This window comes from Ranitomeya imitator, chromosome 1, assembly GCF_032444005.1.
Source record: "Ranitomeya imitator isolate aRanImi1 chromosome 1, aRanImi1.pri, whole genome shotgun sequence".
Taxonomy (NCBI): Eukaryota; Metazoa; Chordata; class Amphibia; order Anura; family Dendrobatidae; genus Ranitomeya; species Ranitomeya imitator.
In genome coordinates, this window is record NC_091282.1 from 999,036,583 (window position 1) to 999,062,529 (window position 25,947).

Consider the following 25,947-nt stretch of genomic DNA (forward strand, 5'->3'; position numbering starts at 1 on the left):
GAATCAGGAAGGGTAGCAGCAAGGTCATCAGGATTGTGGAAATCTTTAAGACAAGCACCCTGGCTAAGATCCTGGAGCTGGGACATGACTTCAAAGATGAAGCTATGTTACATCGCCTTTAAAGGAAAGTAAATGTTTGGTCCTGCCCTTGATGACCTGCTAGCAAAGTCTTTGGATAGGAAAAAGACTATATGTAAATTAGGACACCACGCTAACCAGATGTAGAAAATTCCAATGGGTAAGTTGAACCAAGGAATGAATAAACATATAAATGGACAAAACCTGCTAGTAGATAATCACCAACAGTGGTGGCAGCTGGTGTACAAATGGCTGCAACAATCTGGTTATAGCATGACTTGTTAGTGCTCAGCCACCACGTGCCTGAAACGCCGTTGGCCAGCACACATGGCATTTTGGTCCTGTTCGGCACCCGTCCTCTGCTCTTTGCTTTTCAATCTAGGTGATGTCACCCAGACCACGCCCCCCCTTTTTTTCACCGCTCTCTCTAGCGGCGTTCTTGCAGCCCACGTGTGCCGGCCAACGGCGTTTCAGGCGTGTGGCGGCTGAGCACTAACAAGGGAGGACACTCCCCAAACTAGTGGGTGTCTCTGCCGCCTCACACCGCCGTCTAGACCCCTCAGCTCCGGATACACAGGCCGCTGGTGACCCTGCTCCAATACACTTCAGAACAGTGCCAGCACCTTCACCGCAGTCATGCTATAGCCAGTAAGTGTGCGGTTACCTTACTCATAATATATATGTGTTATACATTTATATCTTTTTAATTGGATTTTCCTCTTATACATTTACCTACTGCGGCAATGGGATATAGTGTTGCTGGTGACTGCGAGTAGTGGCTGTTTGGCATTCTGATATCCCATCCTGACATCAGTCTATTATTATTATTATTATTATTATTATTGCTATTGGTGGTTGCAGCCATTCGTACACCGGCTGCCACCACTATTGGTGATTATCTACTAGCAGGTTTTGTCCATTTATATGTTTATTCACTCCTTGGTTCAACTTACCCATTGGAATTTTCTACATCAGGTTAGCGCGGTGTCCTAATTTATGTATATTTTCTTTCTTGCCACATGACAGATTTAGCGCAGTAGCTGGCTAGGCACCAGCAGCTTTCCATTGTATTTCCCTGGGAGCGCCGGTGTGTTCCCATCCTTTTGTATCTTTTCAGGAAAAAGACTTTGCCAGAACCTAGGAATACTAAGAAGAAAGCTTTTTGAGCCCCACTGGAACCTACGCCTCAATACAAAGGGAAACACAAGTCAGGTTGCTCGAGTTAACCAAAAGGAGGAAAAGGCAGAAATCTTTTTCTTCCCCACACTCAAAGACAAAGTAAACCATGATGCCAACATTGTAGGAGATCACATCGCAAAATTCATTTGTCAATCCCACAATTTCTGTTCAGAACCCTGGACTCTAACAAGGGGGCGCGGCATGAGCTCTGGCGACGTAGAAGGTAAGAGCTCTGAGCTCCCACTAAAGAACCCAAAAAGCGACGAAAAAAATCCACAAGAGGCATTTATTTATAACTTTTATTGAGTTATTATCCCTCTACAACAGAATTGGAACATTTTACTGTCAAAAAATGCTTTCAATCAAGAATTTTTACTTCATAGAATGTAGGAGATAAAACCGGAGACGACATTTTGAAAAGCGGAGGGATACCTTTACCTATTTGTTTTTCACACCAGGATTCAACGTTAAGGTCAGTGCTTGCATTTTTCACCTAAGAGCCAATTGGACAGTTATCCCTGGTCATTTGGGTGCCCATATTGCTGAGATTTCTTTTTATTTGGGTCTCTTGTGCACTGAAACAGCATTCTTTCTTATGGTGTAAAGGCGGAGGGATACCCACTTCATATATTGTTGACTGCAGGATATAATTAAATTGATGACCAGTGCACCTAGTTTTCACTCAGTGGACAACTTAGATTTATCACCCTGTCATTTTGACACATATATCTGAAAGATTAGAGGTGGCACAACCGAGATTTACCAGTAAAACCCGGATAGAATACCGCACAGCTTAACAGCATTTTCACCTGAGGTAGAAAGAAGTTCCGGCCGCTCCATTTGACTTACTGCGGCAAGCTCCTGCTTCAGCAAGATTATAGATCCAGGAGCGCTTCAGGCACCTGCTTCCAGGCCGACCATCAATACAGATACATCACTTATCTAAGATCAAAGGGGCTGAATTGTCTGAAGACAGAACACTGAATGAGACTGCAATTTTGGAACACCAAAAAGGAGGAGGGTAGTTTTTTTTTTTTTTTAAAGCACCCATCATTGTAGGATCATGTTTCCCTATCAACCAGATAAGAATCTCAAGGTGAAGACATTTTGAAACAATAAAGGTGACTCTGGTTGCTCTGGTTGCCTGGGTGGTGTCTTGGGATTCAGTCCCATAAGGAATTGACGGCTTTCAGAGAACTTTAAAGGTTATTTGTACCTAGCATGCAAAGGGAGAGGATTTAGGGGTTGTATATAGACCATCTCATAAATAGTGCCTTATAAGTTTATACCTTATAGTTCCTATTTCATTTTGGTTAGTGGCATCCAAGCCCTATATATATTTAATTAAGGGACTTATAAGTGTCCTATGATACATAATATTAATTAACTGCAGCTCAGAGCCTTGTTCTTTTAATATATAACAATCTGGTCAGAGACTTTACTCCCCTTATCTTCTAATCCTACTGTCATCCATAGTCTCAGCTCTGTTACTCACAGTTTGTTTGGGCAAATTTGAGGAATAGGAATCATTGTATTCTTTTCTTCATCCTGATCAAGGAATCAAGAATCTTCCTATACTCCCATTGTACGTTACAGAGGCTGTTTATTTAATCTTTAACCTCTTTCTTGGCTGGATATAAAACTCATTACACTGCCACATCAAAGATTCTAGATCTAAAAGGTACATTACCCTATTTACTCTTTACAAAACTTGAGAGGCCTATGAGGTAATTATCTGCGTACTTTAACTTGTAAGCTTCGCATGCTGATCCTTTGTGTATAGTATCTTGTGTTTCAGGTTACCAACTTTATTTGTTTGACTGACAGCAATTCTTTTATCAATATATTGTGTCATATAGCAATATTTCCATGCAATTACCTGTATATTGAGTTCCAATGGCTATATACTATAATTAATTGTATCATACTATTATATCTATCCAAGTGTCAATAAATGAGACCGACCAAAATGCAGACAGGAACCGGGAAAACAAAAAAAAATCCCAAACAAGTAGACAATCTCTACAAAGGGCTCACTCTAAGGGTACCGTCACACAGTGCAATTTTCATCGCTACGACGGTACGATCCGTGACGCTCCAGCGTCGTAACAATATCGCTCCAGCGTCGTAGACTGTTGTCACACTTTGCAATCTACGACGCTGGAGCGATAATTTCATGACGTATGTGCGATGTAGAAGCCGTTGGTTATTATGCGCACATCGTATACGATATATGTTACACCATGCAATCATGCCGCCACAGCGGGACACTAGACGACGAAAGAAAGTTTCAAACGATCTGCTACGACGTACGATTCTCAGCGGGGTCCCTGATCGCAGGAGCGTGTCAGACACTGCGATCTCGTAACTATATCGCTCGAACGTCACGAATCGTGCCGTCGTAGCAATCAAAATTGCACTGTGTGACGGTACCCTAAGTCTTATGAAGATTTCCCCAACTCACCTAGTCCTACTAGATCAAGGTCCCCTGTTAAGTCAGGGGAACCAAGTTCTACATTTATAAAACAATCCTCATTCCTAACATACAGTAAAGCTACAAAGGAAGGGACTATACAAAAAAATTCAACATCTAAATTGTCAATAAGCATGTCATCCCGTAAAGGAGACCCCAATGGAGGGTCCAAACTTCCAATTCTAAATACCATCTCACCTAATAAAATGGATACTTCCAGATCATTTAAAAGAAAAGGTCCTAGTGACCATGGGAGTAAAAATGACCCTTCCACTGAAGATTTGGACAATCAGTCTGATGACTATTCACCGAACAATAGCCCAGACAGACAAAGAGTTAAAACAGATCACATAGAGGTGCCACCAATAGCAGAGATCCCACCTCCTTTAATTAACCTGGATGAATTTCTTAGTTCTAACAAGCCTGCCACTGAAGGTTTCTTGGCTAGCCTTTTTAGGTCATTTAATGAATCTATGAGGATAGGATTTGAATTACAGAGCAAAACCCTGCAGGAAACTTGCAACAATTTCATTCAAAGATTCGAGAAGAATGAAAAAAGATTAACTCTTGTTGAAAAAGACACCATTTACCTATCCAAACAGAATTCTAATCTTCAAGCTGAGATCCTTACTCTCAAAAATAAGTTAACAGACCTCGAAGATCGTAGTCGAAGAAATAACTTAAAGATAAGAGGCATTCCTGAATCCGTCCCGCAAGGTGACCTCTCAAACTACACTAAAAATCTATTCAAACAACTGGTCCCCAATCTCTCTGACTTACAACTGAACATTGACCGTATCCATCGCCTGCCACGTCCTAAGGGGATTCCCCAAGACAAGCCCAGGGATACTATCCTTAGAATACATTTCTTTGATACAAAAGAAAAGATTTTAAAAGGCATCAGGGAAAAAGGTTCCTTCCCTGACCCGTATAGGAACATAAAATTGTTCTCAGACTTCTCCAAAGCGATGATGGATGCGCGTAGATCCTTTAAAGACATAACAGCTAAACTTAGAGACTTCAAAGTGCCCTATAGATGGGGCTTCCTGTTATGATAAGGTAATTCAGTACCACAATGGACATAGAGGTCAGAGCACATACAGTGACCTGACAATGACCCAAAAACATAGAACGAGCTCTGAGACGTGGGAACTCTGCTGACCGCAATCCCTAATCCTCTCCAACCACACTAGAGGCAGCCGTGGATTGCGCCTAACGCTCCCTATGCAACTCGGCACAGCCTGAGAAACTAGCTAGCCTGAAGATAGAAAATAAGCCTACCTTGCCTCAGAGAAATACCCCAAAGGAAAAGGCAGCCCCCACATATAATGACTGTGAGTTAAGATGAAAAGACAAACGTAGAGATGAAATAGATTTAGCAAAGTGAGGCCCGACTTTCTGAACAGAGCGAGGATAGGAAAGGTAACTTTGCGGTCAACACAAAACCCTACAAAAACCACGCAAAGGGGGCAAAAAGACGCTCCGTACCGAACTAACGGCACGGAGGTACACCCTCTGCATCCCAGAGCTTCCAGCAAGCAAGAAAAAACAAATAGACAAGCTGGACAGAAAAAAACAGCAAATAAAATAGTAAAGAAGAACTTAGCTATGCAGAGCAGCAGGCCACAGGAACGATCCAGGAGGAAACAGGTCCAATACTAGAACATTGACTGGAGGCAAGGATCAAAGCACTAGGTGGAGTTAAATAGAGCAGCACCTAACGACTTCACCACATCACCTGAGGAAGGAAACTCAGAAGCCACAGTACCACTTTCCTCCTTCAACGGAAGCTCACAGAGAGAATCAGCCGAAGTACCACTTGTGACCACAGGAGGGAGCTCTGCCACAGAATTCACAACAGTACCTCCCCTTGAGGAGGGGTCACCGAACCCTCACCAGAGCCCCCAGGACGACCAGGATGAGCCATATGAAAGGCACGAACAAGATCGGGAGCATGGACATCAGAGACAAAGACCCAGGAATTATCTTCCTGAGCATAACCCTTCCACTTAACCAGATACTGGAGTTTCCGTCTTGAAACAAGAGAATCCAAAATCTTCTCCACAATATACTCCAATTCCCCCTCCACCAAAACCGGGGCAGGAGGATCAACAGATGGAACCAAAGGTGCCACGTATCTCCGCAACAATGACCTATGGAATACGTTATGTATGGAAAAAGAATCTGGAAGGGTCAGACGAAAAGACACAGGATTAAGAACCTCAGAAATCCTATACGGACCAATGAAACGAGGTTTAAACTTAGGAGAGGAAACCTTCATAGGAATATGATGAGAAGATAACCAAACCAAATCCCCAACACGAAGTCGGGGACCCACACAGCATCTGCGATTAGCGAAACGTTGAGCCTTCTCCTGGGACAAGGTCAAATTGTCCACTACATGAGTCCAAATCTGCTGCAACCTGTCCACCACAGTATCCACACCAGGACAGTCCGAAGACTCAACCTGCGCTGAAGAGAAACGAGGATGGAACCCAGAGTTGCAGAAAAACGGCGAAACCAAGGTAGCCGAGCTGGCCCGATTATTAAGGGCGAACTCAGCCAAAGGCATAAAGGACACCCAGTCATCCTGATCAGCAGAAACAAAGCATCTCAGATATGTTTCCAAGGTCTGATTGGTTCGTTCGGTCTGGCCATTAGTCTGAGGATGGAAAGCCGAGGAAAAAGGCAAGTCAATGCCCATCCTACCACAAAAGGCTCGCCAAAACCTCGAAACAAACTGGGAACCTCTGTCAGAAACAATATTCTCTGGAATGCCATGTAAACGAACCACATGCTGGAAGAACAATGGCACCAAATCAGAGGAGGAAGGTAATTTAGACAAGGGTACCAAATGGACCATCTTAGAGAAGCAATCACAGACCACCCAAATGACTGACATCTTTTGAGAGACGGGAAGATCTGAAATAAAATCCATAGAGATATGTGTCCAAGGCCTCTTCGGGACCGGCAAAGGCAAAAGCAACCCACTGGCACGAGAACAGCAGGGCTTAGCCCTAGCACAAATCCCACAGGACTGCACAAAAGTACGCACATCCCGCGACAGAGATGGCCACCAAAAGGATCTAGCCACTAACTCTCTGGTACCAAAGATTCCAGGATGACCAGCCAACACCGAACAATGAACCTCAGAGATAACTTTATTCGTCCACCTATCAGGGACAAACAGTTTCTCCGCTGGGCAACGATCAGGTTTATTAGCCTGAAATTTTTGCAGCACCCGCCGCAAATCAGGGGAGATGGCAGACACAATTACTCCCTCTTTGAGGATACCCACCGGCTCAGATAAACCCGGAGAGTTGGGCACAAAACTCCTAGACAGAGCATCCACCTTCACATTTTTAGAGCCCGGAAGGTACGAAATCACAAAGTCAAAACGGGCAAAAAACAGCGACCAACGAGCCTGTCTAGGATTCAACCGCTTGGCAGACTCGAGATAAGTCAAGTTCTTATGATCAGTCAAGACCACCACGCGATGCTTAGCTCCTTCAAGCCAATGACGCCACTCCTCGAATGCCCACTTCATGGCCAGCAACTCTCGATTGCCCACATCATAATTTCGCTCAGCATGCGAAAACTTCCTGGAAAAGAAGGCGCATGGTTTCATCACCGAGCAATCAGAACTTCTCTGCGACAAAACAGCCCCTGCTCCAATCTCAGAAGCATCAACCTCGACCTGGAACGGAAGCGAAACATCTGGTTGACACTAGGGTTGAGCGAAACGGGTTGTTCATTTTCAAAAGTCGCCGACTTTTGGCAAAGTCGGGTTTCATGAAACCCGATCCGACCCCTGTGCGGGGTCGGCCATGCGGTACGTGACTTTCACGCCAAAGTCGCGTTTCAATGATGCGAAAAGCGCCATTTCTCAGCCAATGAAGGTAAACGCAGAGTGTGGGCAGCGTGATGACATAGGTCCTGGTCCCCACCATCTTAGAGAAGGGCATTGCAGTGATTGGCTTGCTGTCTGCGGCGTCACAGGGGCTATAAAGGGGCGTTCCCGCCGACCGCCATGTTACTGCTGCTGATCTGAGCTTAGGGAGAGGTTGCTGCCACTTCGTCAGAAGCAGGGATAGCGTTAGGCAGGGTCCATTAACCACCAAACCGCTTGTGCTGTAGCGATTTGCACTGTCCAGCACCACCTTCGGTGTGCAGGGGCAGTGGAAGCTACATTTTTTTTTCCTCAGCGCTGTAGCTCATTGGGCTGCCCTAGAAGGCTCCCTGATAGCTGCATTGCTGTGTGTACGCCGCTGTGCAAACCAACTGCTTTTTTCAAAGCACAAATCCTCTTGTTCCTTCCTTTCTGCACAGCTATCTTGTTTGTTTGTCCACACTTTTTATTTAATTTGTGCATCAGTCCACTCCTTATTGCTGCCTGCCATACCTGGCTGAGATTACTGCAGGGAGATAGTAATTGAAGGACAGTTCCTTTTTTTTTTTTTGTGGGAGATTAAGATTGGCATTTCTGCTAGAGTGCCATCCCTGTCTGTGCCATGTCTCACTCAGTGGGCCATAGAAAGCCTATTTATTTTTTTGCTTGATTTGGGTTCTAAAATCTACCTGAAAAAATCACTACATCAATCAGTGGGAGAAAAATATTGGCCTCAGGGCTTGTGTGCCACTCCTGACTCCTGTGTGTGCCATCTCTCAGTCAGTGGGCCATAGAAAGCCTATTTATTTTTTTGCTTGATTTGGGTTCCAAAATCTACCTGAAAAAATCACTACATCAATCAGTGGGAGAAAAATATTGGCCTCAGGGCTTGTGTGCCACTCCTGACTCCTGTGTGCATCATCACTCACTCAGTGGGCCATAGAAAGCCTATTTTTTTTTTTTGCTTTATTTGGGTTCTAAATTCTACCTGAAAAAATCAATAAATCAATCAGTGGGAGATTAATATTGGCCTTTGGGCTTGTGTGCCAGTCCTAAGCGTGCCATCTCTCTCACAAATAGTGGGCCATAGAAAGCCTATTTATTTATTTTTTTTGGTTTTATAAATTCTCCCTGAAAAAAAAAAGGGAGATTAATATTGGCTTTTGGGCTTGTGTGCCAGTCCTAAGCGTGCCATCTCTCTCTCTCAGATAGTGGGCCATAGAAAGCCTATTTATTATTTTTTTTATTGGGTTTATAAATTTTCCCTGAAAAAAAAAAAAAAAAGTGGGAGATTAATATTGGCCTCTGGGCTTGTGTGCCAATCCTGAGCGTGCCATCTCTCTCACAAATAGTGGGCCATAGAAAGCCTATTTATTTATTTTTTTTGGTTTTATAAATTCTCCCTGAAAAAAAAAGGGAGATTAATATTGGCCTTTGGGCTTGTGTGCCAGTCCTAAGCGTGCCATCTCTCTCTCTCAGATAGTGGGCCATAGAAAGCCTATTTATAATTTTTTTTATTGGGTTTATAAATTTTCCCTGAAAAAAAAAAAAAAGTGGGAGATTAATATTGGCCTCTGGGCTTGTGTGCCACTCCTGACTCCTGTGTGTGCCATCTCTCAGTCAGTGGGCCATAGAAAGCCTATTTTTTGTTTTATTTGTTTTCTAAATTCTCCCTGAAGAAATCATTTTGTTTTATTTGGTTTCTAAATTCTTCCTGAAAAAATCATTTTTTTTTATTATTTTTTTTTTCTAAAGTCTCCCTGAAAAAAAAAAAAATCAAATGAGTGGGAGATTAATATTGCCCTTTCTGCTTGTGTGCCTGTCTTGACTCCTGGGTGTGCCATCTCTCTCCAATTGTGGGCCATAGAAAGCCTATTATTTTTTTTTGCTTGATTTGGGTTCCAAAATCTACCTGAAAAAATCACTAAATCAATCAGTGGGAGATAAATATTGGCCTCTGGGCTTGTGTGCCACTCCTGACTCCTGTGTGCGTCATCTCTCACTCAGTGGGCCATAGAAAGCCTATTTTTTGTTTTATTTGTTTTCTAAATTCTCCCTGAAGAAATCATTTTATTTTATTTGGTTTCTAAATTCTTCCTGAAAAAAACATTTTATTCTATTATTTTTTTTTTCTAAAGTCTCCCTGAAAAAAAAAAAAACAGTGGGAGATTAATATTGCCCTTTCTGCTTGTGCGCCAGTCTTGACTCCTGGGTGTGCCATCTCTCTCTCTCTCTCCAATTGTGGGCCATAGAAAGCCTATTATTTTTTTAGCTTGATTTGGGTTCCAAAATCTACCTGAAAAAATCACTACATCAATCATTGGGAGAACAATATTGGCCTCTGGGCTTGTGTGCCACTCCTGACTCCTGTGTGCGTCATCTCTCACTCAGTGGGCCATAGAAAGCCTATTTTTTGTTTTATTTGTTTTCTAAATTCTCCCTGAAAAAATCATTTTATTTTATTTGGTTTCTAAATTCTTCCTGAAAAAATCATTTTATTCTATTATTTTTTTTTTCTAAAGTCTCCCTGAAAAAAAAAAAAAATCAGTGGGAGATTAATATTGCCCTTTCTGCTTGTGTGCCAGTCTTGACTCCTGGGTGTGCCATCTCTCTCTCTCTCCAATTGTGGGCCATAGAAAGCCTATTATTTTTTTTGCTTGATTTGGGTTCCAAAATCTACCTGAAAAAATCACTACATCAATCATTGGGAGAAAAATATTGGCCTCTGGGCTTGTGTGCCACTCCTGACTCCTGTGTGTGGCATCTCTCACTCAGTGGGGCATAGAAAGCCTTTTTTTTTTTTTTTTTTTTTTTTATTTGGTTTCTAAATTGTCATTGGAAAAATCATTTTATGTTATTTGGTTTCTAAATTCTTCCTGAAAAAATCATTTTATTTTATTTTGTTTCTAAAGTCTCCCTGAAAAAAAAAACAGTGGGAGATTAATATTAACATTTGTGCTTCAGTGACAGTCCTGCGTGTGTGGCATCTCTCTCATTTGGTGCCACCAAAAACAGAGTGTGTAACATTGTGCCTGATTTTCGTTGTGGTCTCACCCACTTGTAAGGGGGTAGCTAAATCATACTGAAGTTATAGCTCACCGTGTAAGTTGTGTGACAGCAACAAATACCGTTAGTTTGGTTACGTTTTTAAAACAATGAGGAAGTCTGGTGGAAGAGGTCATGGCCGGGGGCGTTCATTGTCAGCTGGTAATGAGGGTAGTGGTAGTGGTGGAGCATCAGGTGGTCGTGGGAAAAAAAATATTGCACCTAAGTCTGGAGCTGTGGAGCCAGGTTCGTCGTCTGGCTACACAAGGCCTCGAACGCTCCCTTTTCTGGGAGTAGGAAAACCGCTTTTAAAGCCGGAGCAGCAAGAGCAAGTTTTGGCTTATCTTGCTGACTCAGCCTCTAGCTCTTTTGCTTCCTCTCGTGAAACTGGTAAATGTAAAAGCAGCGCGTCGTTAGTGGATGTTCACGGTCAGGGACAAGTCACTTCCTTGTCCTCTTCAGCAAAAACAACAACAGAGAAGAATGCAGCAGGCGACACAACGGGTTACTCCATGGAGCTCTTTACACATACCGTCCCTGGCTTAGAAAGTGAAGCAGTTAACAGTCCATGCCCATTACAAGTTGAATCTGACATGGAGTGCACTGATGCACAGCCACAGCCAGACTACTATGCTGGTCCTTTGACTCAGACCACAACATTGCCCTCGCAGGGTAATGATCAAGAAACAGACCCTGATGAGACTATGTTGCCCCATCACGAACACTATACCACCGACCGACACGGTGACACAGACGAAGTTGCACACGAGCTACAAGAAGAGGTAATAGATGACCCAGTTCTTGACCCCGATTGGCAGCCATTGGGGGAACAGGGTGCAGGCGGCAGCAGTTCTGAAGCGGAGGAGGAGGGGCCGCAGCAGGCATCAACATCGCAACAGGTTCCATCTGCCGGGCCCGTATCTTGCCCAAAACGCGTGGCAAAGCCAAAACCTGTTGGAGGACAGCGTGGCCATCCGGTTAAAGCTCAGTCTGCAATGCCTGAAAAGGTATCCGATGCTAGAAAGAGTGCAGTCTGGCATTTTTTTAAACAACATCCAATTGATCAGCGCAAAGTCATCTGTCAAAAGTGTTCAACTACCTTAAGCAGAGGGCAGAATCTGAAAAGTCTCAATACAAGTTGCATGCATAGACATTTAACCACCATGCATTTGCAAGCTTGGACTAACTACCAAACGTCCCTTAAGGTTGTAGCACCCTCGGCCAATGAAGCTAGTCATCAACGCAACATCCCTTCCGGCAGTGTAGGGCCACCATTTTCCGCACCACCTGCAGTATCTGTGCAGGTTTCTTTGCCAGGCCAAAGCAGTCAGGGTCAGGGAATCACCATTTTCCTAGTAGGAAACACTGCATTTAGGGCACCGGCGGCAACAATACCATCTCCCACCGTCTCTCAGTCTGCCATGTCCACCGGCACCCCCGCTAGTTCCACGATCTCCAGCTCTCCAGTCCAGCTCACCCTACATGAGACTATGGTTAGAAAAAGGAAGTACTTAGCCTCGCATCCGCGTACACAGGGTTTGAATGCCAACATAGCTAGACTAATCTCGTTAGAGATGATGCCCTACCGGTTAGTTGAAAGAGAAGCTTTCAAAGCCCTGATGGACTACGCTGTACCACGCTACGAGCTACCCAGTCGACACTTTTTTTCCAGAAAAGCCATCCCAGCCCTCCACCAGCATGTTAAAGAGCGCATCGTCCATGCACTCAGGCAATCTGTGAGCACAAAGGTGCACCTGACAACAGATGCATGGACCAGTAGGCATGGCAAGGGACGTTACGTGTCCATCACGGCACACTGGGTGAATGTTGTGGATGCAGATTCCACAGGGGACAGCAAGTTTGGGACAGTTCTGCCTAGCCCATGGTCTAGGAAACAGTTGGCTGTAGCCGTTCGCACCCCCTCTTCGTCGTCCTCCTGCAGAAGCGAGAGCTCGTCCACAGACCGCAGTCGCACAACCACTCCATCCGCAGCTGCCACTGTTGCACACCAGGTCTCCCATTATGGGGCAGCTACTGGCAAACGTCAGCAGGCTGTATTGGCTATGAAGTGTTTGGGCGACAACAGACACACCGCGGAAGTTCTGTCTGAGTTCTTGCAGAAAGAAACGCAGTCGTGGCTGGGCACTGTAGATCTTGAGGCAGGCAAGGTAGTGAGTGATAACGGAAGGAATTTCATGGCTGCTATCTCCCTTTCCCAACTGAAACACATTCCTTGCCTGGCTCACACCTTAAACCTGGTGGTGCAGTGCTTCCTGAAAAGTTATCCGGGGTTATCCGACCTGCTCCTCAAAGTGCGTGGACTTTGCTCACATATCCGCCGTTCGCCCGTACACTCCAGCCGTATGCAGACCTATCAGCGTTCTTTGAACCTTCCCCAGCATCGCCTAATCATAGACGTTGCAACAAGGTGGAACTCAACACTGCACATGCTTCAGAGACTGTGCGAACAGAGGCGGGCTGTTATGTTTTTGTGGGAGGATACACATACACGGGCAGGCAGTAGGATGGCAGACATGGAGTTGTCAGGTGTGCAGTGGTCGAAGATTCAAGACATGTGTCAAGTCCTTCAGTGTTTTGAGGAATGCACACGGCTGGTTAGTGCAGACAACGCCATAATAAGCATGAGCATCCCAATAAAGCGTCTGCTGATGCAAAGTTTGACGCACATAAAGGATCAGGCGTCTGCAGCTGAGGAAGAGGAAAGCCTTGATGACAGTCAGCCATTGTCTGGCCAGGGCAGTGTACAGGACGAGGTAGCGGGCGAAGAGGAGGAGGAGGACTAGGAGGATGATGGGGATGATTATATTTTTAATGAGGAAGCTTTTCCGGGGCCACTGGAAATTGTTGGCGCGGCAAGGCCGGGTTCTGGTTTTTGGAGGGACACAAGTGACGTGGATTTGCCTGAAACTGCCCCTCAACCAAGCACAACCGCAGATTTGAGAACTGGAACTTTGGCCCACATGGCTGTTAATGCCTTACGTATCCTCAAAAGGGACACACGCATTACTAAAATGATGAACGATGACGATTACTGGTTGGCCTGCCTCCTTGATCCTCGCTATAAAGGCAAATTGCAAAATATAATGCCACATGACAACTTGGAAATAATATTAGAAACCAAACAATCAACTCTTGTTGACCGTTTGCTTCTGGCATTCCCTGCACACAGCGCCCGTGATCGTTCTCACACGAGCTGCAGGGGCCAGCAGACCAGAGGTGTTAGAGGGGCAGAAATCAGAAGTGGCGTTGGCCAGAGGGGTTTTCTGACCAGGTTGTGGAGTGATTTTGCTATGACCGCAGACAGGACAGGTACTGCAGCATCAATTCAAAGTGACAGGAGACAACATTTGTCCAGTATGGTTACAAACTATTTTTCATCCCTTATCGACGTTCTCCCTCAACCGTCATTCCCATTTGATTACTGGGCATCCAAATTAGCCCCCCCGGCCAGAATTGGCAGAATATGCATTGCCGGAGCTTGCTTGCCCGGCAGCTAGTGTCCTATCAGAAAGAGTATTCAGTGCTGCAGGTTCAATACTAACAGAAAAAAGGACTCGTCTGGCTACCCAAAATGTAGATGATCTAACCTTCATTAAAATGAACCACAACTGGATTTCGAAATCTTTTGCCCCACCTTGCCCGGCTGACACCTAGCTTTCCTATGAAAAGGTCTTGCCTGTGGACTATTCTGAATGACTTTTCCAATCTCGTAATTTTCTGCACCTGATTGTCCAGCATACGACATGTTTACACCTCACTAAATGGCCAAACTCCCCACACGGGGCCGTGGTATCGCCACTTGGCGCCAGCACCCGTGAGAGTGCTGTTTTTTTTCTGAAGAGGTGGGTGTGCCCGCTTTTGGTCGACGGCACTGCCACTGGGTCCCTCATAGTACAATAAAGTGTCTCTGGCGGTGGTGGTGCGCACCCAACGTCAGACACACCGTTGTAATATGAGGGGCCCTGGGCCTGTACCGCCGGCCACAAGACAGTTTCCCCCCCCCAGCTCAAACAGTGCTCTACCACTTGCAAAATTATCTCTCACAGCTCCACCAATGTTTAGTCTATGCGCTGACATCCTTCAATGCCTGGCACTGACAATACCATTGTATTGACATTTTTGTTATGTTAGGCCTTCGAAGCCTGTCTGCGGTCCCTCCTTCCACTAGGCCTCCACTGACCATTGTACTGCTGCCCGTGTACCCCTGGAACCAATTTTAAATTGCCAACAGCCCTATTTTTTTATGTTAGGCCTTTGAAGCCTGTCTGCGGTCCCTCCTTCCACTAGGCCTCCACTGACCATTGTACTGCTGCCCTTGTACCACTAGAACCAATTTTAAATTGCCAACAGCCCTATTTTTTTATGTTAGGCCTTCGAAGCCTGTCTGCGGTCCCTCCTTCCACTAGGCCTCCACTGACCATTGTACTGCTGCCCTTGTACCACTGGAACCAATTTTAAATTGCCAACAGCCCTATTTTTTTATGTTAGGCCTTCGAAGCCTGTCTGCGGTCCCTCCTTCCACTAGGCCTCCACTGACCATTGTACTGCTGCCCGTGTACCCCTGGAACCAATTTTAAATTGCCAACAGCCCTATTTTTTTATGTTAGGCCTTCGAAGCCTGTCTGCGGTCCTTCCTTCCACTAGGCCTCCACTGACCATTGTACTGCTGCCCTTGTACCACTGGAACCAATTTTAAATTGCCAACAGCCCTATTTTTTTATGTTAGGCCTTCGAAGCCTGTCTGCGGTCCCTCCTTCCACTAGGCCTCCACTGACCACACCACTGCTGCCCGTGTACCCCTGGAACCAATTTAAAATTGCGGACAGCCAGCCCAATTTTATTATGTTAGGCCTTTGAAGCCTGTCTGCGGTCCGTTCTTTCTACTACTACTACACTGACCAGGCCACTGCTGCCCGTGATCCCCTGGAACCAATTTAAAATTGCCTACAGCCATCTGTTATTATGTTAGGCCTTCGATGCCTGTTTGCGGTCACTCCTTCCACTAGGCCTCCACTGACCACACCACTGCTGCCCGTGTACCCCTGGAACCAATTTAAAATTGCCTACAGCCAGCCCAATTTTTTTATTTTAGGCCTTCGATGCCTGTCTGCGGTCCGTTCTTTCTACTACTACTGCACTGACCAGGCCACTGCTGCCCGTGTTCCCCTGGAACCAATTTAAAATTGCCTACAGCCATGTGTTATTATGTTAGGCCTTCGATGCCTGTCTGCGGTCACTCCTTCCACTAGGCCTCCACTGACCACACCACTGCTGCCCATGTACCCCTGGAACCAATTTAAAATTGCCTACAGCCAGCCCAATTTTATTATGTTAGGCCTTCGAAGCCTGTCTGCGGTCCGTTCTTTCTACTACTACTACACTGACCAGGCCACTGCTGCCCGTGTTCCGCTGGAACCAATTTAAAATTGCCTACAGCCATGTGTTATTATGTTAGGCTTTCGATGCCTGTCTGCGGTCACTCCTTCCACTAGGCCTCCACTGACCACACCACTGCTGCCCGTGTACCCCTGGAACCAATTTAAAATTGCCTACAGCCAGCCCAATTTTTTTATGTTAGGCCTTCGAAGCCTGTCTGCGGTCCGTTCTTTCTACTACTACTACACTGACCAGGCCACTGCTGCCCGTGTTCCCCTGGAACCAATTTCAAATTGCCTACAGCCATCTGTTATTATGTTAGGCCTTCGATGCCTGTTTGCGGTCACTCCTTCCACTAGGCCTCCACTGACCACACCACTGCTGCCCGTGTACCCATGGAACCAATTTAAAATTGCCTACAGCCATCTGGTATTATGTTAGGCCTTCGATGCCTGTCTGCGGTGACTCCTTCCACTAGGCCTCCACTGACCACACCACTGCTGCCCGTGTACCCCTGGAACCAATTTAAAATTGCCTACAGCCAACTGTTATTATGTTAGGCCTTCGATGCCTGTCTGCGGTCACTCCTTCCACTAGGCCTCCACTGACCACACCACTGCTGCCCGTGTACCCCTGGAACCAATTTAAAATTGCCTACAGCCATCTGTTATTATGTTAGGCCTTCGAAGCCTGTCTGCGGTCCTTCCTTCCAATAGTTCTCCACTGACCAGACCAATGCTGGCCGCGTACCCCTGGAACCCAGCTGAAAGTGCATGTAGCCTCCTTTTTTTCTTTGTTTTATATTTAGAAAGCCCAGATGAACTACGCTGTGCAACGGTTCAAGCTACCCAGTCGACATTTCTTTTGCGAGAAAAGCCATCCCAGCCCTCCAGCGGCATGAAAAAGTCTGCATTGTCATAGCACTCAGGCAATCAAACAGTAGAAAGGTGCACCTGACAAGAGACGCATGGACCAGTAGGCATGTCCACAAAAAGTTACGTGTCCATTACGGCGCACTGGGTTAATGTGTTGGATGCATGGTCCACAGGGGACAGCCTACAAAGTCTGTCTGCAGTCCCTAATTCCAATTTTCCTCCGCTGACCACACCACTGCTGCCCGTGTACCCCTGGAACCAATTTTACAGTGTCTACAGCCTAATTTTGTTATGTTAGGCCTACTACGCCTGTCTGCGGTCCCTCCTTCCAATACTCGTCCACTGACCACACCACTGCTGCCCGTGGACCCCTGGAACCTATTTTTAATTGCATAGAGCATCCTTTTTTTAATAGTAGGCGTACAAAGTCTGTCTGCGGTCCACTATTGAAATTGTCCTCCACTGCCCAGAGCACTGCTGCTTGGGTACCCCTGTAACTTTTTTAAGCTGCAGAGAGCCACATTTTTGGTTTAAGTCCTACTACCTGTGTCTGTCTGCGCCACTCAATTCAGCTGTGTTCCTTTGAAAAAAGCTGAGCGTCAATAGTCTTGTTTTCAGCCTCTAGGAATTTTAAAACTGCATTGGGGGTACAACTTTGGTAGTGCCTACTAACGGTGTCTGCCTCCCCAAGGTGTGCCCCAGGTTTCCTCACCATTGCTTCGATCTTAATGCTCTCGTTTAGTAGTTGTTGGAAACTGCACTGCATTAGGCCTACAAATTGGGTATGGGGTGTAGAGAGATGGTGTGTTCCACTCCAAGGTGTTCCCCAGGTTTCCTCTCCATTGCTTCGATATTCATGCTCTCGTGAAGAAGAGGGGACGGGAAGAAAAACATTAGACTCGAACAAAGACGACCCAGGAAAACATACTCAGAAGGGAGGTAAGAACATTTCTAAAACAATCCACAGTGAGGAGATTGGAACAAAACAAAATCCTCTAAACTGCATGCTCGCAAACGCCAGAAGCCTGACAAACAAGATGGAAGAACTAGAAGCAGAAATATCTACAGGTAACTTTGACATAGTGGGAATAACCGAGACATGGTTAGATGAAAGCTATGACTGGGCAGTTAACTTACAGGGTTACAGTCTGTTTAGAAAGGATCGTAAAAATCGGAGAGGAGGAGGGGTTTGTCTCTATGTAAAGTCTTGTCTAAAGTCCACTTTAAGGGAGGATATTAGCGAAGGGAATGAGGATGTCGAGTCCATATGGGTTGAAATTCATGGAGGGAAAAATGGTAACAAAATTCTCATTGGGGTCTGTTACAAACCCCCAAATATAACAGAAAGCATGGAAAGTCTACTTCTAAAGCAGATAGATGAAGCTGCAACCCATAATGAGGTCCTGGTTATGGGGGACTTTAACTACCCGGATATTAACTGGGAAACAGAAACCTGTGAAACCCATAAAGGCAACAGGTTTCTGCTAATAACCAAGAAAAATTATCTTTCACAATTGGTGCAGAATCCAACCAGAGGAGCAGCACTTTTAGACCTAATACTATCTAATAGACCTGACAAAATAACAAATCTGCAGGTGGTTGGGCATTTAGGAAATAGCGACCACAATATTGTGCAGTTTCACCTGTCTTTCACTAGGGGGACTTGTCAGGGAGTCACAAAAACATTGAACTTTAGGAAGGCAAAGTTTGAACAGCTTACAGATGCCCTTAATCTGGTAGACTGGGACAATATCCTCAGAAATGAGAATACAGATAATAAATGGGAAATGTTTAAGAACATCCTAAATAGGCAGTGTAAGCGGTTTATACCTTGTGGGAATAAAAGGACTAGAAATAGGAAAAACCCAATGTGGCTAAACAAAGAAGTAAGACAGGCAATTAACAGTAAAAAGAAAGCATTTGCACTACTAAAGCAGGATGGCACCATTGAAGCTCTAAAAAACTATAGGGAGAAAAATACTTTATCTAAAAAACTAATTAAAGCTGCCAAAAAGGAAACAGAGAAGCACATTGCTAAGGAGAGTAAAACTAATCCCAAACTGTTCTTCAACTATATCAATAGTAAAAGAATAAAAACTGAAAATGTAGGCCCCTTAAAAAATAGTGAGGAAAGAATGGTTGTAGATGACGAGGAAAAAGCTAACATATTAAACACCTTCTTCTCCACGGTATTCACGGTGGAAAATGAAATGCTAGGTGAAATCCCAAGAAACAATGAAAACCCTATATTAAGAGTCACCAATCTAACCCAAGAAGAGGTGCGAAACCGGCTAAATAAGATTAAAATAGATAAATCTCCGGGTCCGGATGGCATACACCCACGAGTACTAAGAGAACTAAGTAATGTAATAGATAAACCATTATTTCTTATTTTTAGTGACTCTATAGCGACAGGGTCTGTTCAGCAGGACTGGCGCATAGCAAATGTGGTGCCAATATTCAAAAAGGGCTCTAAAAGTGAACCTGGAAATTATAGGCCAGTAAGTCTAACCTCTATTGTTGGTAAAATATTTGAAGGGTTTCTGAGGGATGTTATTCTGGATTATCTCAATGAGAATAACTGTTTAACTCCATATCAGCATGGGTTTATGAGAAATCGCTCCTGTCAAACCAATCTAATCAGTTTTTATGAAGAGGTAAGCTATAGACTGGACCACGGTGAGTCATTGGACGTGGTATATCTCGATTTTTCCAAAGCGTTTGATACCGTGCCGCACAAGAGGTTGGTACACAAAATGAGAATGCTTGGTCTGGGGGAAAATGTGTGTAAATGGGTTAGTAACTGGCTTAGTGATAGAAAGCAGAGGGTGGTTATAAATGGTATAGTCTCTAACTGGGTCGCTGTGACCAGTGGGGTACCGCAGGGGTCAGTATTGGGACCTGTTCTCTTCAACATATTCATTAATGATCTGGTAGAAGGTTTACACAGTAAAATATCGATATTTGCAGATGATACAAAACTATGTAAAGCAGTTAATACAAGAGAAGATAGTATTCTGCTACAGATGGATCTGGATAAGTTGGAAACTTGGGCTGAAAGGTGGCAGATGAGGTTTAACAATGATAAATGTAAGGTTATACACATGGGAAGAGGGAATCAATATCACCATTACACACTGAACGGGAAACCACTGGGTAAATCTGACAGGGAGAAGGACTTGGGGATCCTAGTTAATGATAAACTTACCTGGAGCAGCCAGTGCCAGGCAGCAGCTGCCAAGGCAAACAGGATCATGGGGTGCATTAAAAGAGGTCTGGATACACATGATGAGAGCATTATACTGCCTCTGTACAAATCCCTAGTTAGACCGCACATGGAGTACTGTGTCCAGTTTTGGGCACCGGTGCTCAGGAAGGATATAATGGAACTAGAGAGAGTACAAAGGAGGGCAACAAAATTAATAAAGGGGATGGGAGAACTACAATACCCAGATAGATTAGCGAAATTAGGATTATTTAGTCTAGAAAAAAGACGACTGAGGGGCGATCTAATAACCATGTATAAGTATATAAGGGGACAATACAAATATCTCGCTGAGGATCTGTTTATACCAAGGAAGGTGACGGGCACAAGGGGGCATTCTTTGCGTCTGGAGGAGAGAAGGTTTTTCCACCAACATAGAAGAGGATTCTTTACTGTTAGGGCAGTGAGAATCTGGAATTGCTTGCCTGAGGAGGTGGTGATGGCGAACTCAGTCGAGGGGTTCAAGAGAGGCCTGGATGTCTTCCTGGAGCAGAACAATATTGTATCATACAATTATTAGGTTCTGTAGAAGGACGTAGATCTGGGGATTTATTATGATGGAATATAGGCTGAACTGGATGGACAAATGTCTTTTTTCGGCCTTACTAACTATGTTACTATGTTACTATGTTTAGTAGTTGTTGGAAACTACACTGCATTAGGCCTACAAATTGGGTAAGGGGTGTAGAGAGATGGTGTTTTCCACTCCAAGGTGTTCCCCAGGTTTCCTCTCCATTGCTTCGATCTTCATGCTCTCGTTTAGTAGTTGTTGGAAACTACACTGCATTAGGCCTACAAATTGGGTATGGGGTGTAGAGAGATGGTGTGTTCCACTCCAAGGTGTTCCCCAGGTTTCCTCGCCAATGCTTCGATCTTCATGCTCTCGTTTAGTAGTTGTTGGAAACTACACTGCATTAGGCCTACAAATTGGGTATGGGGTGTAGAGAAATGGTGTGTTCCACTCCAAGGTGTTCCCCAGGTTTCCTCGCCAATGCTTCGATCTTCATGCTCTCGTTTTGTAGTTGTTGGAAACTACACTGCATTAGGCCTACAAATTGGGTATGGGGTGTAGAGAGATGGTGTGTTCCACTCCAAGGTGTTCTCCAGGTCGCCTTTCCTGAGCTTTGATCTTCCGGCTCTCATTTAGTAGTTGTTGGAAACTACACTGCATTAGGCCTACAAATTGGGTATGGGGTGTAGAGAGATGGTGTGTTACACTCCAAGGTGTTCCCCAGGTTTCCTCTCCATTGCCTCGATTTTCATGCTCTCGTTTAGTACTTGTTGGAAACTACGCTGCATTAGGCCTACAAATTGGGTATGGGGTGTAGAGAGATGGTGTGTTCCACTCCAAGGTGTTCTCCAGGTTGCCTTTCCTGAGCATCGATCTTCCGGCTCTCGTTTAGTAGTTGTTGGAAACTACCCTGCATTAGGCCTACAAATTGGGTATGGGGTGTAGAGAGATGGTGTGTTACACTCCAAGGTGTTCCCCAGGTTTCCTCTCCATTGCTTCGATCTTCATGCTCTCGTTTAGTAGTTGTTGGAAACTATGCTGCATTAGGCCTACAAATTGGGTATGGGGTGTAGAGAGATGGTGTGTTCCACTCCAAGGTGTTCTCCAGGTTGCCTTTCCTGAGCTTCGATCTTCCGGCTCTCGTTTAGTAGTTGTTGGAAACTACACTGCATTAGGCCTACAAATTGGGTATGGGGTGTAGAGAGATGGTGTGTTACACTCCAAGGTGTTCTCCAGGTTGCCTTTCCTGAGCTTCGATCTTCTGGCTCTCGTTTAGTAGTTGTTGGAAACTACGCTGCATTAGGCCTACAAATTGGGTATGGGGTGTAGAGAGATGGTGTGTTCCACTCCAAGGTGTTCCCCAGGTTTCCTCTCCATTGCTTCGATCTTCATGCTCTCGTTTAGTAGTTGTTGGAAACTACACTGCACTAGGCCTACAAATTGGGTATGGGGTGTAGAGAGATTGTGTGTTCCACTCCAAGGTGTTCCCCAGGTTTCCTGTCAATTGCTTCGATCTTCATGCTCTCGTTTAGTAGTTGTTGGAAACTACACTGCATTAGGCCTACAAATTGGGTATGGGGTGTAGAGAGATGGTGTGTTCCACTCCAAGGTGTTCTCCAGGTTGCCTTTCCTGAGCTTCGATCTTCTGGCTATCGTTTAGTAGTTGTTGGAAACTACGCTGCATTAGGCCTACAAATTGGGTATGGGGTGTAGAGAGATGGTGTGTTCCACTCCAAGGTGTTCCCCAGGTTTCCTCTCCATTGCTTCGATCTTCATGCTCTCGTTTAGTAGTTGTTGGAAACTACACTGCATTAGGCCTACAAATTGGGTATGGGGTGTAGAGAGATGGTGTGTTCCACTCCATGGTGTTCCCCAGGTTTCCTGTCCATTGCTTCGATCTTCATGCTCTCGTTTAGTAGTTGTTGGAAACTACACTGCATTAGGCCTACAAATTGGGTATGGGGTGTAGAGAGATGGTGTGTTCCACTCCAAGGTGTTCTCCAGGTTGCCTTTCCTGAGCTTCGATCTTCCGGCTCTCGTTTAGTAGTTGTTGGAAACTACACTGCATTAGGCCTACAAATTGGGTATGGGGTGTAGAGAGATGGTGTGTTACACTCCAAGGTGTTCTCCAGGTTGCCTTTCCTGAGCTTCGATCTTCTGGCTCTCGTTTAGTAGTTGTTGGAAACTACGCTGCATTAGGCCTACAAATTGGGTATGTTGTATAGAGAGATGGTGTGTTCCACTCCAAGGTGTTCCCCAGGTTTCCTCTCCATTGCTTCGATCTTCATGCTCTCGTTTGGTAGTTGTTGGAAACTACACTGCATTAGGCCTACAAATTGGGTATGGGGTGTAGAGAGATGGTGTGTTCCACTCCAAGGTGTTCCCCAGGTTTCCTGTCCATTGCTTCGATCTTCATGCTCTTGTTTAGTAGTGGTTGGAAACTACACTGCATTAGGCCTACAAATTGGGTATGGGGTGTAGAAAGATGGTGTGTTCCACTCCAAGGTGTTCTCCAGGTTGCCTTTCCTGAGCTTCGATCTTCTGGCTCACGTTTAGTAGTTGTTGGAAACTACGCTGCATTAGGCCTACAAATTGGGTATGGGGTGTAGAGAGATGGTGTGTTCCACTCCAAGGTGTTCCCCAGGTTTCCTCTCCATTGCTTCGATCTTCATGCTCTCGTTTTGTAGTTGTTGGAAACTACACTGCATTAGGCCTACAAATTGGGTATGGGGTGTAGAGAGATGGTGTGTTCCACTCCAAGGTGTTCCCCAGGTTTCCTGTCCATTGCTTCGATCTTCATGCTCTCGTTTAGTAGTTGTTGGAAACTACACTGCATTAGGCCTACAAATTGGGTATGGGGTGTAGAGAGATGGTGTGTTACACTCCAAGGTGTTCCCCAGGTTTCCTCTCCATTGCTTCGATCTTCATGCTCTCGTTTAGTAGTTGTTGGAAACTACGCTGCATTAGGCCTACAAATTGGTTATGGGGTGTAGAGAGATGGTGTGTTCCACTCCAAGGTGTTCTCCAGGTTGCCTTTCCTGAGCTTCGATCTTCTGGCTCTCGTTTAGTAGTTGTTGGAAACTACGCTGCATTAGGCCTACAAATTGGGTATGGGGTGTAGAGAGATGGTGTGTTCCACTCCAAGGTGTTCCCCAGGTTTCCTCTCCATTGCTTCGATCTTCATGCTCTCGTTTAGTACTTGTTGGAAGCTACACTGCATTAGGCCTACAAATTGGGTATGGGGTGTAGAGAGATGGTGTGTTCCACTCCAAGGTGTTCTCCAGGTTGCCTTTCCTGAGCTTCGATCTTCTGGCTCTCGTTTAGTAGTTGTTGGAAACTACGCTGCATTAGGCCTACAAATTGGGTATGGGGTGTAGAGAGATGGTGTGTTCCACTCCAAGGTGTTCCCCAGGTTTCCTCTCCATTGCTTCGATCTTCATGCTCTCGTTTAGTAGTTGTTGGAAACTACACTGTATTAGGCCTACAAATTGGGTATGGGGTGTAGAGAGATGGTGTGTTCCACTCCAAGGTGTTCCCCAGGTTTCCTGTCCATTGCTTCGATCTTCATGCTCTCGTTTAGTAGTTGTTGGAAACTACACTGCATTAGGCCTACAAATTGGGTATGGGGTGTAGAGAGATGGTGTGTTACACTCCAAGGTGTTCCCCAGGTTTCCTCTCCATTGCTTCGATCTTCATGCTCTCGTTTAGTAGTTGTTGGAAACTACGCTGCATTAGGCCTACAAATTGGGTATGGGGTGTAGAGAGATGGTGTGTTCCACTCCAAGGTGTTCTCCAGGTTGACTTTCCTGAGCTTCGATCTTCTGGCTCTCGTTTAGTAGTTGTTGGAAAGTACGCTGCATTAGGCCTACAAATTGGGTATGGGGTGTAGAGAGATGGTGTGTTCCACTCCAAGGTGTTCCCCAGGTTTCCTCTCCATTGCTTCGATCTTCATGCTCTCGTTTAGTAGTTGTTGGAAACTACACTGCATTAGGCCTACAAATTGGGTATGGGGTGTAGAGACATGGTGTGTTCCACTCCAAGGTGTTCCCCAGGTTTCCTGTCCATTGCTTCGATCTTCATGCTCTCGTTTAGTAGTTGTTGGAAACTACACTGCATTAGGCCTACAAATTGGGTATGGGGTGTAGAGAGATGGTGTGTTCCACTCCAAGCTGTTCCCCAGGTTTCGTCCACATTGCTTCGGTCTTCCGACTCTCGTTTAGTAGTTGTAGAAAACTACACTGCATTAGGCCTACAAATTGGGTATGGGGTGTAGAGAGACGGTGTGTTACACTCCAAGGTGTTCCCCAGGTTTCGTCCACATTGCTTCGATCTTCCGACTCTCGTTTAGTAGTTGTTGAAAACTACACTGCATTAGGCCTACAAATTGGGTATGGGGTGTAGAGAGATGGTGTGTTACACTCCAAGGTGTTCTCCAGGTTGCCTTTCCTGAACTTCTATCTTCAGGCTCTCATTAAATTGTGGTTAAATGGATCAACTGCATTTGGCGTACTAGTTGGTTTGGGGCGTACTATCGGTGTCTGCCACTCCTTGCTGTTCTCCTGGTTTCCTGTCCTGAAATTCCATTTTCAGGCTCTCGTTAAGTAGTTGTTAATGTTAGACTGCATTTGGCCTACTAGTTGGGTTGGGGCCTACTATCGGTGTCTGCCACTCTTTGCTGTTCTCCTCCACTGAACAAAGCTGTGCCGCCTGTTTACTACGGTTGCCAATTTTGAACTGCATTTCGACTACTTACTGATTTGGGCCTACTCTCTGTGTCAGCCTCTCATTCCAGTTGTCCTCCACTGCAATGCCCCCTGGTTAGTCCTGTGTTGCCAATTTTGAACTGCATTTAGCCAACTTTATTCTTTGTGCCTATATCTGTATTTCCTCCTCATCCTGCCCATTGCCCAGCCAGTGAAAGATGAATCTGCTGGTACATTGACCCATAATGCAAAATTCCCCGTGCACGCTACACAGCAAGATTGTGACCCTGCTGAAAGTCAGGTTCCTCTTCCCGCATACCATACCACCTTACACGGGGACAAAGAGGAAGGTGCAGATGAAAGTGCAGGTTCCTTCATCAGGTGGGGGGAGGAATACTAGTTGGCGACGTCACTGGCACAGGGCCTCTCATAGTATGCAAAAGTGTTGCTGCCGGTGGGAGGCGCCCCCGCCGTGCAAACACACCGCTGTACTTTGAGGGGCCCTGTGCCAGTGCCAATGCCAACGAGTGGG